Source organism: Panthera pardus, unplaced genomic scaffold (assembly GCF_024362965.1).
Source record: "Panthera pardus isolate Hobbes unplaced genomic scaffold, ASM2436296v1 HiC_scaffold_13, whole genome shotgun sequence".
Taxonomy (NCBI): domain Eukaryota; kingdom Metazoa; phylum Chordata; class Mammalia; order Carnivora; family Felidae; genus Panthera; species Panthera pardus.
The window spans coordinates 20,727,765-20,739,556 of NW_026526688.1; positions in this window are offsets into that span (position 1 = coordinate 20,727,765).

The following is an 11,792-nucleotide window of genomic DNA, read 5'->3' on the forward strand; positions in this document are numbered from 1 at the left end:
AAAAATATTTGTAAATTGTATATCTAATAAAAGGTTAATATCCAAATATATAAGGAACAAAATATATAAGGAACTCATAAAACTCAATAGCATGTAAAAAAATAAATGAAATCCTATTAAGTGGGCAAAGAAACTAAATAGACATTTTTCCAAAGAAGACATACAGATGGCCAATCGGTACATGAAAAGATGCCCAACATGTCTAGCCATCAGGGAAATATAAATCGAAAGCATAATGAGATACCATTTCACACTTTTTAAATGGCTATTATCAAAAAGACAAAAAATAACAAGTGTTGGTGAGGAAGTAGAAGAAAGGAAACCCTTGTGCTCTGTCAGTGGGAATGTTTTCCACTATAGAAAACAGTATGGAAGTTCCTGAAAAAATTAAAAATAGAATTACCATATGATCCAGCAATGCTGCTTCTGAGTATATATCCAAAGGCAATCAGTATCTCAGAGATATCTGCACTCCCATGTTCATTGCAACATTATTCATAATAGCCAAGATATGGGAATAACCTAAGTGTCCATCTGTGGATGAATGGATAAATAAGATGTGATATATATACACACATACACAATGGAATATTTACACATACACAGTGGGATATTATTCAAGCCATGAGAAAGAAAGAAATCTCCCGTCTGCAACAACATGGATGGGTCTTGAGGGCATTACGCTAAGTGAAGTAAGTTAGAGAAGACAAATACTGTATCATCCAACTTATTTGTGTAATTTTGTTAAAAAAGCAAACTCATAGCAACAGCAGAATGGTGGTTATCAGGGGCTGGGAGAGTGAGGGAAATGGGGAGATGCTGGTCAAAGTGTACAAACTTCCAGTGATAAGATATAAATAAGTTCTGGGGATCTAATGTACGGCATGGTGATTATGGTCAACAATAGTGTATCATCTCCTTGCAAGTTACTAAGAAAGTATATCTTAAATAATCTCAATGCAAAAAACAAAAACAAAAAACGTAATTATGTGAGGTGTTAGAGGTCTTAACTAGTGATACTGTGGTAATAATTTATCAAAATATAAGTGTGTCAAACCAACAACTTAAACCTCTACAATGTTGTATGTCAACTACATCTTAATAAAGTTGGATGGATAAATAAATAAATAAATACATACATACATACATACATAAATAAATAAATAGCAATGTTGCTGTGATGCTTTAATGAGAAACAAGCATAACAGAGACTTTGAGAATAGATTAACACCAACAAAAAAAGTCTTCAGGAGCCTCAAGATCTTAGATTGGAAGCCACTGCTCCATGTAAACAAATGAATAAACAGACAAATAAATGAAAGCCAGAGGGAAGAAGGATGAGCACATCTAAAAACTGTAAACTCATCAATGGAAGCATATCTTATTAAGCAATTTGTCAACTTTGGGGTGCCAGATCCAACAAGATACCAAAATGGATTCATGGTGATACCACATTTAGTAAGATTTTATTATATCTCACTGACCATATTACCAACATCATCCTGAAATGTTCTGAACGTCTGACTTAATTCTGTGAGCAATTCTCTTACCAGTCACCCTACACATTCCTTAATCTTAATAGAAGGAATGATGCTGGGAAGGAAAAAAATTATAGAATAAAAGTTGTTTATTGTTGTTTTGGGCTCAGATGAGACAAAAGTAAACAATATTTCTTAAAGGATTCTGAAAATCAGGATGTCAGAAAAAACTTAATATAACTACAGATGTAAATTGAATGGATGCTATTTCCTGGTAGCAGCAGATGTATAACAACTATAGCTTTAATTTCATTAAATAGAGTGAAAAGTCACTACAGACTTGTAGCCATTATGGGCTACCTTCACGTAGTCTTTTTTTTCCTTCTCAGTAAAAAAAACTTAGCTAATCCAATTTTAAAAACAGTATTTTTTGTTTGGTTGGTTGGTTCTTTTTATCATTTTACTTAATTTATTTTTTTAATTTACATCCAAGTTAGTTAGCATATACTGCAACAATGATTTCAGGAGTATATTTCTTAATGCCCCTTACCCATTTAGCTCACCCCCCCCACACACACACAAGCCCTCCAGTAACCCTCAGTTTGTTCTCCATATTTATGAGTCTCTTCTGTTTTGCTCCCCTCCCTGTTTTTATATTATTTGTGCTTCCCTTCCCTTGTGTTCATCTGTTTTATATCTTAAACTCCTCATATGAGTGAAGTCATATGACATTTGTCTTTCTCTGACTGACTAATGTCACTTAGCATAATACCCTCTAGTTCCATCCACATAGCTGCAAATGGCAAGATTTCATTCTTCTTTGATCGCTGAGTAATACTCCACTGTGTGTGTGTATATGTGGGTGTGTTTATATATATATACATATATATACATATGTATATATATATATATATATATCCAAAGGCAAGGAAATTAGTATCTCAAAGAGATATCTGCACTCTCGTATTCATTGCAACATTATTCATAATAGCCAAGATATGGAAATAACCTAAGTGTCCATCTGTGGATGAATGGATAAATAAGATATGATATATATACACACATACACAATGGAATATTTACACATACAGTGGGATATTATTCAAGCCATGAGAAAGAAAGAAATCTCCCATCTGCAACAACATGGATGGGTCTTGAGGGTATATACATATATATATATATATACACACACACACATACATACCACATCTTCTTTATCCATCCATCCATCGATGGACATTTGGGCTCTTTCCGTACTTTGGCTATTGTTGATAGTGTTAAAAACATAGTATTTGTAACAGTCCCATGGCTTTTGACATAATTAATGCCTATCAATTCCAATAATCTCAGCTCTATTTCCTCCATTTTTCCTTCTGCATCATAAATACTTGCTGATTTTTTTTTTTTTGTATCAGATCTAAATGTTTCTCCTCTGGGCACCTGGTTGGCTGTCAGTTAAGCGCCCGACTCTCGGTTTTGGCTCAGGCCGTGATCTTGTGGTTTCGTGAGTTCAAGCCCCACATTGGGCTCTTCACTGACAGTGAGAAGCCTGCTTGGGATTCTCTCTTTTTCCCTCTCTCTCTGCCCCTCTCCCACTTGTGCTGTCTCTCTCAAAAAACAATAAACTTAAAAAAAAAATTTTAATAAAAAATAAAAAATAAATGTTTCTCCTCTGTTTTTCTTTTAATCCAAACAACAGAACGGGATTTTAATGAAGTTAAAGGAACTGATCTGGACCCAATGCAGACTTTACTGCTCTCATGCCGATTTCACTATTAAATGTAATCTTTTGCCACCAGAAAACTGAGGAAGAAAGTACAGTATCCCTTGTCGAATGAATTGTTTTACCTTGCTTTTAAAAAATCAATGGAGTAGTTTATTCCTTCCAGAAAAATCAAGAGATAAAAACTTGGAAATGTGAAACATGTTGTTCGGTCTCTGCATAAGGACGCTAATAGAGCATAAATAACAACTTAAATTTTCATTTCAAATGAAAGATTGTTTTTAAGAGGAGAAGGGTTAGTAATTTGTTAAAAGCCTTCAATTTAAATTGCTGCAGCCACATACAAGGATTTTCATTCACTTAAAGCCTTTTACAAGAACACTTTAAAGCATAATTGGTTTCTCCCCTAAATCTAGTCCGAAGTCACCGTTTACAACTGAACATCAAAGAAGATTTCAGACATGATTCTGAAGCTCTTGCACTTTATAAAATGCTGTTTGCAACATTGGATTTCTAACATCTTGGCTTCCTGTTTTATCGCAGCAGTAGGCTGCATTTCTCTCCACCCCTACACACTCCTCTTCTCATTTAATATACAATTTGTCTGAGTATTCTTACCCATCTTTAATTATAAATATGACAGAAGTATACAATACATATAATATATGTATAGATATTTTATCTAGTCATATTTGCCTTTTAAAAAATATTTTATTTTTAGAAGAGATAGAAGTTTGGGAAACAGGCTTCTCCAGCTGCCAGCAATGAATACACAAAAGTAGGTCAGTGTTTCCCAATTTGCGTGACCGTAAGAATCACTTTTGACATTTGTCAAAAAATAGGGGCGCCTGGGTGGCTCAGTCGACTGAATGTCCAACTTTGGCTCAGGTCATGATCTCACAGTTCGTGAGTTTGAGCCCCACGTCAGGCTCTGCGCTGACAGCCCAGAGCCTGGAGCCTGCTTTGGATTCTGTGTCTCCCTCTCTCTCTGCCCCTCTGCACTTGTGCTCTCTTTCTCTCTTAAATACTAAATAAACATAAAAAATAAATAAATATAAATACATGTTCCTGGATCCCAAGGGTGATCTTCTGAGTAAGAATCGCTAAGTGAAGGCCCTGGGAATCAGTATCTTAAACAAATATCTTCAGTAGTTCTTACCAGTGAAGTTTGGAAAATTGCACAAGGATCCCTGTCATTGAATAACCTTGAAAACTTGGAACTGTTACTGAAAAACACGTGAACAGAATTTCAAAATCCTCCCTGTGCTGAAAACAGTGTTTCTTCACACCTCCTCACCCTCCTCAACTCATCAAGAACCTAGAAGACTCACGTAACTCCTGAAAACCACTGACACCTGGGAGGAGCTGAAAATGACATGAATGAAGAAGAAAAGCAGCTGTTTAACTTAAAAACTGAGGATGAGAGTAGAAGAGTCATGAATTTATCTTGATTTTCGGGTAAAGTATTGTCTCAGGTTTCCACAAATGAAGTTGGTCTCATTTTCTTTCTCTGTAACTTTGTGCTGTACCTCTATGCATATATAGTGGCTGAGCAAGACCGAATGAAATCCAGAAGTGCAGAATGTACCATCCCTTACTTACCTCCTGTGCAGCCGAACAGTCAACAGCAAACTGCTCATACCTCCTCTCCACCTACTCTCTAGGTCAAGCCAACTTCCCTCTCCACTGCTCTGCTGAAAACGCTTCCCCACACATCACTTGTAGGTTAACTCAGGGGCCGTCCCTCCATCCTGCTCTCCTGAACACCTTCAATATTAAGTAATATTGTTCTTTCTGGAGTTTTTGATTTCTGTCATTTTACTGTAACCCTGTTATTTCCTTCTTTTTTATCTTCCTGTCTTCATTTTTCTTTCTCCCCCCTTGCTATATGGTTGTATGGCTCAGTTCCTGCTCTTCTGGTTTCTCCACGTTCATTCCCTCAGAACAGGCATCCATTCCATGCTCCCAACATTCCTGAGAATGCGATGACAACCACATAACAATAACAGGCTGGTGACAGTCACAACTAGTATCTACTGAGTGCTTGTAACCACTCTACATGAATTACACCATCAAATCCTCATAACCTTCAGAGGTACTATTACTAACCCAAGTTTTAAGAGATGAGGAAATTGAGGTTTTGCCAAATGTCACTTAGAAAAGCCAACATGAGCACCCTCTTATCCTGTCTCTTCTGTTCATGGCTCTGGGAACTTTTTCATCACGACACAGATTGTTATGGTATAAGAAAAAGGGAAGTATTGTGAAAATATCGGAAAAGATGTGATAATAGTACATAAGGATACTAACCTACTAAATTATTGGCTATGGTTTTGTTTTCTGAGTCAGGTAAGATGGACCCATCCTGAACCTATGGTGCCACCAGGAATCACGAGTTTAACTATGTCTCCAAAGATTTTGAAGCCAACTGGTGCCCTACATTATGTAAAGAGCCACAGCTCCAGTGAGAAGGTTTCGGTGTCACTTACACAACTCGTCACTGCTTTGAGCTGGTCTCAGCCTATCGACAACCAATGTTGTTTTGGAGAGGCCCTTGTGCTTTCTATTATGATTGCTAGATGCCCTTCAACAACAACAGGAAACTCTGAAAAAAAAAAAAACCTAGAAGTTTATTACTTATAAGACTGGAAATTACACAGCACATCTGGGGCCACACAGCAAGGTCCCACAGGGTAGGGGGAGTGGGGAAGGTGAGCACACACGTATGTGCAGGTCAAGGGATTCTGCTTTTATTGGAGTCAGGGGTGGCAGGCTAGGGTTTTGTAGGCTCCCACTTTGTTGGAGAATTTAAAACCTAAGAGTTCAAATTTCAAGAGCAGGAAGAGAAAAGGCAAGTGGCCCAAGTGATCAGTTATTGAAATCAACCAAGATCACAAAGGAGTCTCAGTGGGGGGCCGTGGCATGGCTCTTTATCTGGTCTTGTGGCTGTCAATGTGTTTATGTGAGATAACTGTCTTTTCTCAGTTATTTGTATTACCAAAAAAAAAAAAAAAAAAAAGGCCAAGGCTCAGGGCTTGCACTACACATGTTGAGTGTTGCAGAATAACCATCCTGCGGTACTGCTCTATTCATCTCACCCCCTTTATTTAATCCCCCATGACTGCTTTCTGATTTCCTGCAAATTCTTTAGCTACAAAATGACCTCACTCTGCCCTCCCACTTCTGGCTCCCACCATGATACTCTGCAAGCCCCGTGCTCCGATCAACAAGGCCACTGACTGCTCCTTTCACAGCCCTGCACTATTCCAGCTCCATGCCTTTGTCCTTACTGTTGCCCCTATCAGACATGCCTATCCTCTCCCATCTCCATCTGTTAAAATCTCACCCGCACTTCTCAGATGTCACTTTGACTATTAAGCTTCTTCTGATCCTTAGAACAAGATAGGAGCACCTAACTCCTGCAACATGTGGCCACTACATCCTGCTATAGTATTTTGTTTGTCTTTCTCAGGGCACTTGGATAGCTAATAATAGCTAACATTTGTGATGCATTTACTATTTTTATCTGGAACTTTGAAAAGGGTTTTACTGACTCTCTTAATCTTCATCATAATTCCAGCAGGTATCATCCCATTTTATAGCAGAAGAAATGGAGATATGTGGAAGTTAAATAACTTACCCAAAGTCTCATAGAAAGCCAGTTATGACTACCTGATCTGTCTGCCTCCAGAAGCTATACTACATGCTACACTGCTTCTTGTGGCATAGTATTTACTTCGATGAAGGCCCTGAAGATCAGGCCTTCCTCTGAAAGAAGGAAGAAATGCCTCAAATACACAGCCTAACCTTACAGGAAAAAGAACAGCAAATAAATCCCAAAACCAGCAGGAGAAGGGAAATAATAAAGATTAGAGCAGAAATCAATGATATTGAAATTAAAAAAAAATAGAGTGATGAAACTAGGAGATGGTTTTTGAAAGAATTAACAAAATTGATAAACCCCTAGGCAGGTTTATCAAAAAGAAAAAGGAAAGGACCCAAATAAATAAAATCACGAATGAAAGAGGAGCGATCACAACAAACACTGCAAAAATACAAACACTATTAAGAGAATATTATGAGCAATGATATGCCAACAAACTGGGCAATCTAGAAGAAATGGATAAATTCCTAGAAACATATAAACCACCAAAACTGAAACGGAAAGAAATAGAAAATTTGAACACACCCATAACCAGTAAAGAAAATTGAATCAGTAATCAAAAGTCTCCCAACAAACAGAAGTCCAGGGCCAGATGACCTCCCAGGGGAATTCTACTAAACATTTAAAAAAGAATTAACACATATTCTCTTGAAGCTGTTCCAAAAATTAGAAATGGAAGGAAAACTTCCAAACTCGTTCTATGAGCCCAGTATTAGCTTGATTCCAAAACCAGACAAAGACCTTGCTAAAAAGGAGAACTACAGACCAATTTCCCTGATGAACATGGATGTAAAAATTCTCAAAATACTATCAAATCAAATCCCACCATACATTAAAAGAATTATTCACCACGATCAAGTGGGATTTATTCCTGGGATGCAGGGGTGCTTCAATAGCCGGAAATCAATCAACGTGACACATCACATTAATAAAAGAAAGCGTAAGAACCACATGATCCTCTCAACAGATGCAGAAAAAGCATTTGACAAAATACAGCATCTTTTCTTGATAAAAACCTTCAAGAAAGTAAGAACAGAAAGAGCAGACCTCAACATCATAAAGGCCATATATGAAAGGCCCACAGCTAATATCATTCTCAATGGGAAAAAAACTGAGAACTTTACCGCTAAGGACAGGAACATGACAGAGATATTCACTTTCACCACTTTTGTTCAACATGGTACTGGAAGTTCTAGCCTCAGCAATCAGACAACACAAAGAAATAAAAGGCATCCAAATTGGCAAGGAAGAAGTCTTTGCAAACAACATGATACTCTACATGGAAAACCCAAAGGATTCCACCAAAAACCTACTAGAACTGATACATGAATTCAGCAAAGTCTCAGGATATAAAATCAGTGTACAGAAATCAGTTGCAATTTTACACACCGATAATGAAGCAGAAGAAGGAGAGATCAAGGAATCGATCCCATTTACAATTGCACCAAAAACCATAAAATACCTAGGAATAAACCTAACCACAGAAGTAAAAGATCTGTAAACTGAAGACTATAGAAAGCAAATTAAACAAGTTGAAGAAGACTCAAAAAAATGGAAAAACATTCCATGCTCATGCATTGGAAGAACAAACGTTGTTAAAATGTCTATACTACCCAAAGCATTCTACATATTCGAAGCAATCCCTATCAAAATAATACCAGCATTCTTCCCAGAGCTAGAACAAACAATTCTAAAATTTGTATGGGATCCAGAAAAGACTCCCAAATATACAAAGTAGTGTTGAAAAAGAAAACCAAAGCTGAGGGATCACAATTATGGACTTCAAGATGTATTACAAAGCTGTAATCATCAAGACAGTCCAGTACTGGCACAAAAACACACATATAGGGGTGCCTGGGTAGTTCAGTCGGTTAACCATCAACGCTTGATTTCAGCTCAGGTCATGATCTCATGGTTCATGAGTTCAAGCCCCATGTCAGGCTCCATGCTGAGACCACGGGGCCTGCTTGGGATTCTGTCTCCCTCTCACTCTTTGCCTCTCCCTCTCTCTCTCTCAAAATAAATAAACTTAAAAACAAACAAAGAAGGGGCGCCTGGGTGGGTCAGTCGGTTAAGCGACCGACTTTGGCTCAGGTCATGATCCCATGGTCCGTGGGTTTGAGCCCCACATCGGGCTCTGTGCTGACAGCTCAGAGCCTGGAGCCTGCTTCAGATTCTGTGTCTCCCTCTCTCTCTGACCCCCCCCCCCCATTCATGCTCTGTCTCTCTCTGTCTCAAAAATAAATAAACATTAAAAAAAATTAAAAAAATAAAAAACAAACAAAGGAAAAAAAAAACCAGACACAGCGATCAATGGAAAAGATTAGACAACCCAGAATTAAACCCACAAACATATGGCCAACTAATCTTTGACAAAACAGGAAAGAATATCCAATCTAAAACAGTCAGTCTCTCCAGCAAATGGTATTGGGAAAACTGGACAGCGACATGTAGAAGAATGAACCTGGACCACTTTCTTACACCATACACAAAAATAAACTCAAAATGGATGAAAGACCTAAATGTAAGACAGGAAGCCATCAAAATCCTAGAGAAGAGAACAGGCAACAACCTCTTTGAAAAAGCAAGCATGAACTATTGGGACCTCATCAAGGTAAAAAGCTTCTGCACAGCAAAGGAAACAATCAACAAAATTAAAAGGCAACTGATGGGGGGCGCCTGGGTGGCGCAGTCGGTTAAGCGTCCGACTTCAGCCAGGTCACGATCTCGCCGTCCGTGAGTTCGAGCCCCGCGTCAGGCTCTGGGCTGATGGCTCGGAGCCTGGAGCCTGTTTCCGATTCTGTGTCTCCCTCTCTCTCTGCCCCTCCCCCGTTCATGCTCTGTCTCTCTCTGTCCCAAAAATAAATAAAAAACGTTGAAAAGGCAACTGATGGAATGGGAGAAGATATTTTCAAAGGATATATCGGATAAAGGGTTAGTATCCAAAATCTATAAAGAACTAAAAAACAAATAATCCAGTGAAGAAATAAGTAAAAGACATGGAAACTTCTCCAAAGACATCCAGGTGGCTAACACACACATGAAAAGATGCTCAACACCACTCATCATCAGGGGAATACAAATCAAAACCACAATGAGATATCACCTCACACCTGTCAGAATGGCTAAAATTAACAAACTCAGGAAACAACAAATGTTGGTGAGGACGCAGAGTAAAGGGAACACTTTGCACTGCTGGTGGGAAGGCAGACTGAAATGCAAACTGGTGCATCCATCTGGAAAACAGTTTGGAGGTGCCTCAAAACATTAAAATAGAGCTATCCTATGACCCGGCAATTGCACTATTAGGTATTTATCCAAAGCATACAAAAATGCTGACTCAAAGGGGCCCATGCACCCCAATATTTACAGCAGCACTATCAATAATAGCCAAATTATGGAAAGAGCCCAAATGTCCATCAATGGATGAATGGATAAAGAATATGTGGTATATATATATACAATGGAATATTACTCGGCAATCAGAAAGAATGAAGTCTTGCCTCTTGCAACAATGTGGCTAGAACTAGACTATATTATGCTACGCGAAATCAGTCAATCTAAGACAGATAAATATCATATATTTTTACTCATAGGTGGAATTTAAGAAACAAAGCAGATGAATATAGGGGAAGGGAAGGAAAAATAAGATAAAAACATAGAGGAAGGCAAACCATAAAAGCCTCTTAAATACAGTGAACAAACTGAGGGTTGCTGGAGGGGGTTTGGGTGGGGGGGGGTGCTAAATGGGTGCTGGACATTAAGGAGGGCACTTGTTGGGATGAGCACTAGGTGTTATATATAAGTGATGAATCACTAAATTCTATTCCTGAAACCATGATTACGCTATATGTTAACTAACTTGGATTTAAATGTTAAAAAATCAAGTATGAATTATACATACTTAGATATATCACATAGACTATGATAACCCATAAGAATGTTGATATTTAATCTAGTTATTAATCATCTTTAATAACTTGTTTTAGTGGGAAGTCGTTTCTGGCATATTGAAATTCAGTAACTCGGTAAGAATTGTCTATCACATTTAGGTATACTGAGATAATTTTGCTAACTTCAGTTTATCACGATTTACTGATATAATTGAATAGTAAATAGTATCTAATTATGCATTTTTATAGGCACACTGTTTAAGTAATCTGTTACTAGCTAATAATTTTATTATGGAAACCAACTATCCAAACATTACAAACTATAAGATATAAAATTATAGATTTGACTTTGAAAAAAAGATCAGGCCTTGAGTCGAAGCATCTTTTGTATTCTCTATCACCAAGCACACAGTGTCTTTGCATTGATGGCTGATATATAAATAAGAAATGGACCTCCAGTGGCCTCCATGATATGATATTCTTTACCCATAGAATTTTCTTCCTCCTGTTTTTCTACCACAACCCCTCCTGAGTAGTCAAGTCTAACTCCTAAATGCTCCACCCTCTTCATTATCCCACAGCTAAACTTCAGGCTTCAGAATCTTAACACGTTAACAGACATTTACACAGGGTCTACTCTGAAGCAGGCATTGGGAGGGGTATAGGTGAAACAAAGATGGATAAGCTACATATGTTCCTGCCCTGAAAAAGCACGCAATTAGCTACAGAACAAGTAATGCAGGAGATCATTCAAAGACGGTTTTTGGGAGTGTTAATCTGAAAAATAAAAGTGGATTTATTCAACAATAATTTATCCAAGAATTGTAATTTGGGGTACACAAGCTATGGCAAAACCATGGGCAAGTCCAACAAGCAGAGAAGAGGAACATTATTTTGTGCAGAAGGAGGAAGCTGGAAGGCATTGTTCTGAAAAGTCCATTGGGGAAAAAAAGCAGAAGTCCTGGTGATGATGGTTTCTAATGGGCTGAGTTGCAGGGGTAGTGATATCTTGTAGGAGATGCAAAGTACATCTT